The sequence below is a fragment of the Salmo salar genome, chromosome 04, assembly GCF_965601325.2.
Source record: "Salmo salar chromosome 04, fSalSal1, whole genome shotgun sequence".
NCBI lineage: Eukaryota > Metazoa > Chordata > Actinopteri > Salmoniformes > Salmonidae > Salmo > Salmo salar.
Genome location: NC_138294.1, coordinates 24,519,604 through 24,524,315, shown reverse-complemented (window position 1 = coordinate 24,524,315; position 4,712 = coordinate 24,519,604).

Here is a 4,712-nt window from a genome sequence, read left to right as displayed (position 1 = left end):
ACAACACAGGAACTGGGGAACGTAACGCCCAGCCTTACTTATGATTCAGTACTACACAAATTGGTGTAATTATTTATTCACTAGCTAACTAAATGATAACATACACACTTCACACATTAGGAAAAGGTCCCTAGCGGACTGACACAATATGGTGGCTTTTTACAAAAGGAGATGGAGAGGGAGGGAGAGAGAGAAAGAGAGGAAAAAGACACATTGTTGATACATTTTAGAAACTTTTCTCACAGTAATCATAAACTTTGCACACGAACCGCCGCCCATTTGGAGTAAGAAATCATGAATGTATTTACATGTCAATGCCTTGGTTCGCTGTTGGGCCTTTTCGTGGCACGCTTGTTAGGCTCTAATTGTCCAAAAGGGGTCCCCCTTTTCCCGTCTTCTACTGTTGTTCACTCTAGAAGATGCTACTTGGAAGATAGTCTAGCCAGCCGTGTCGATGGTTCCCATTGGTGATGAGAGTAGTAGAATACGGTGATTTGAGAAGAGTAGTAGATGGTCCCACTTAAATGCACTTTTCTAGATATTTGACTTAGGACAGCTGTACCAGTGATTGTCTGGTAGGTGAGCTTCTCGCCTCCACCTCGTGTTGCTATTCACAGTTCGAACCACTTTGGATGTGAGCCGCAGCTCAACGCCTTTCTGGTCCAAATGTACATTTCTTTACCAATCCTTTTATGCACTCTGGTCGACAGGGACGGTTCCGTCAGGCTGACACGGTTTCTGACCTAACTCAGGGCGTGGCTACTTTCTGTGCAAAGTTTATAGGAGACAAATTCTCTTATGGCTCCAAAAATCACATTCCTACCTTAACAAAAATACTTTCATAATTGTTCATATACAATGTTAAGGATGGAGACATCGGACATGTAGTGTATATACTTTTCAGTTACAGTATTTCCTTTATAACACTTTTAATGACATCACAAAATATAAACCAATATGACATTTGTTTTCTATAGCTCACCACTGACCATTCCCCACGTTCTGTTAGGAATATTTTTCCAGTATTCACTTTAGAACGTGTTTTGGTTGATGTTTTGTGTCTCACTGGCTGTTTCTGGCTGTGATTAACAGAGTTTTTCCCCAGTCCAGAGTTGACAGCTCTGTCCCATCCACTGACCTCCACTATGTCATCTCTGGTCCTGGCCTGCTCAGTGATGTTGTCCCCTGGGCCCTTGGTTGCACCGGTCTGCGTCTGGGAATCCAAGATAGCCGCCCAGTCTCCTCTGTTAGCCTCCAGCCATCCACCTGCAGGAAGAGTTTAGAAAATAGACTTTACAAACAAATGGATACAAATGGATTTTTTTTTGTCAATTACCTGGTCATACATTATTATGTGTTTTTGTATGTAAACATAAGTTATATGTATTTCTCCCTTACCTTGCTCCCACATCTTTCTTCTACTCAGCACCTTCTGATTGGTCAATGAGGGATTGCTGAGTACTATGCAAACATGTAAGTTAATTTGATTACTTGACACTCTTTAATGGTTCGATAATTCAAAGGCATGGTCCCACACTTAAGACAAAATGAATCAAGACCTGAGCCCATATCCACAAAGAGTCTCAGAATAGAAGTGCTGATCAAGGATCAGGTCCTCTCCTTGGTGAGACTGTGTGTGGTCCTGTGCTGCTCAGCGGGTTCCTCTGTGGGATCAGGAGGAGTCATAGACTGGTTGTCCTCCATTACCATGTTCCCCTCAGGGTTCCCCAGACCCTCCTCACACCTCTTCTCCTTCACGAGCAGCACCACCTCCTACTCTTGGAAGAGACAGGTGATACAGATTACACAGACATACAGTACGTACACACGCCCACACAGATAATACAAACACTATAAACATGGAGTGTTTACCCATCCCCACTATGTCAACCTGGTCTCAGAGAAAAACGTATATTGTACTCACATCCGTGCCACTCCATTTATTTTAATATGTTACTTTACGTTAGGATACATTACATTGGCCTACCAATCTAATAGCAGTCATACAATATAATACATATTGTAGGACATAAATTAACTTACAAATTTATAACACAAGCTTGCTTTGACACGTTTAGTATGCTATATTATGTTTGACTGTTTTAGTATGATATACTACGTTTGACTGCTTTAGAATGATATGCTATTTTTAGAGAGACAGTAAACCTAGGCTAGAACAGGACAGTTTAATATTTACCTTACTGAGGTGATGTAAATGGAATAAAGTAATTGTAATATTTTCTGCTCTATTCTTGTTAACACACTGTTCTTTCTAAACAATTCTGCTCTCAGCTGGGAAAATACTGATCATAGGAGATTTGATGTGTAATGTAATAAGCAGTATGGTATTTCAAAGGACAGCGTGCATACCTTTTTAATTTAACCAAACCCTTTGAGCTAGGACTCCAACCAATAAGATTCTTTCTCTTCAGTGTAAATGGAAGTGAGGTGTCTTGATTTAAATCATAGAGAATGATAGAGGTATCTAGTGGTCAAAAGGCCATTTAGCAGGGGCAGCACCATTGAGGGCTTCCGCCATTTTAATGTAGTTAACTTGTTGGGACTTCCAACTTCATTAGCTGATACTTCCTGGTAACCCTGTTGGAGTCATGTCCAACCGGGTCATCGGGAGGGATCAGTCAATCGTGAATAAGAAAATGTACTACTTCAAAATGGAGATTGGGTGGCAGGTAACCTTGTGGTTAGAGCGTTGGGCCAGTAACCGAAAGGTTGCTAGGTCGAATCCCCGAGTTGACAAGGTAAAAATCAGTAATTTCGCCCCTGAACAAGGCAGTTAACTCATGGTTCCTAGGACGTCATTGTAAATAAGAATTTGTTCTTAATTGACTTGCCTACTTAAATAAAGGTTAAATAAAAATAATTTTTAAAATTGCCTCAATGGCACTGCCCATGCTATCACTGAAGCTATAATGGCACAGATACAAAGATGAGTCCTCTATCTATCTCTATGATTTGTCTAGTTCCCTCTGACTTATAACACAAACATGGAAGAATGGGAAGGCGCCAGGCTCAAACCTACATCTTCTGAATATATACCTAGTAATGGTGTTAAAGAGTACAAATCAACTACTGAGTGTGAGATCCTGTCTCCTGTTACAAGTCACCAACGAGGGTGTGACATGGAGTTTGGAAGTGAGCCAGACCAGGATGAAGTACCTGCGTTGACAGGTGTGGTAGAGACTTCCAACGTTTGACTTGAGAGGTGTATTCTGGCTTTTTGGCCAGCCTGTACATTGTTTCAAGCTGAGTAAAGGCCAAACTGGGAACTGTACATCTGTCTAAGTTTTGAGAAGTGGAATTGTTTAGCTTTTTTGTGCATCCTCCGCCCAGAGGCAGCAGGCAAACCACGTCACGCGCTTCTGGGATCGACATGTGTAGTGATTTGCTCTCTGGAGCAGGGTGCCACTCAAAGGAGTGATCAGTGGGGTAGCATTGAGTGTAGAGGTGGATCCAATGAAAAATAATATTCCTGGTGTTTGTGACACCCACTGTTTGGTGAGACGTAGACCTGGTGGCAATGGCGAGACTGAGAATACAGTCTGTCTTTTTGAGCTTTGACACAGAGTTTCTACCTGATAAGGTCATGTTAGGTTATATTTGCTAAACTGTGAGCCTATGTTCCAAATCCGCTACGGTGCTTTATGTGCTAAGGATTCAGACATGTTGTAGCAGTGTGTAGAAAGGAGATCGCACAATGTGGGAAATGTACAGGAGGGCATAGTCAGAGGTAGTGTAAAGTTGGGATAAAGAAAGCAGTCTCCACTGTGGGGGCGCCCATGCAGCTGGGGATCCAAAGTGCCCTTTGAGAGAGGTTGAGATTGCCAGAGTTCGAGTGGGGCAGAAAATGTCCTGTTCTGAGGCAGTGAAGAGAGTATAGGATAGCCCAAGGGTGAATGATTAGACTGGGAGCCCCCTTGTGAATAAGAGAGGGATCCAGAGAGGATGTGTTTTAGTAAGGTATGATTTATTGTGTTTATTACTATGCTTATTCATTGTACTGCACGGATGAAGCGTGAATCCCAGAAAATACATGTGGTAGTGGAAGTAACAGAGACATTCTTGGGTGCAAGAGATCTACATGGGGTTTTAAGAGAAGGGGTTCCATGCTCTCGGTCTGTTGGCCTGGAGTAGGATCTGGTTGGGCTAAAGTAGTGGGATAGGGGTGGTGCGTTTTTGGGGTATATGTGTAGGGTTATCAGGGACGGGCAACTCCAGTCCTTGGGGGCCGGAGTGGTGTCACACTTTCCCCAATCACTAGCAAACAGCTGATTAAACTAATTGCATTCTAAACTGAAGGTAATAATTTGTTGACTATTGGAGTCATGTTTGTTAGCTGGGGCAAAGGTCTGACACCAATCAGGTCCCATCCCTGGATTAGATGGTGGTGTGATTTGTTCCCCTTTTTGTGTGACAATGTGCAATTCACACTCCGACCTGTGAGAGGCAGTAATACTTGTATAGTCTGCAGGAAACACACAAAGAATTACACTGAAGTCAACAAGAACAATTATCACGATAGCGTTTTTATTGTTGTTATTTAGACGTTTATAAACACACTGGAACTTAAAATATGAGTAATTTAACTGCACAGCATCACATACTTACCACATGTAGTGTTTAATTCGCGTTGGAGACAGGATTTGGTTGATAGATGTTTTCTAGGTAACGCTAGCTGCTAACGTTAACTAACA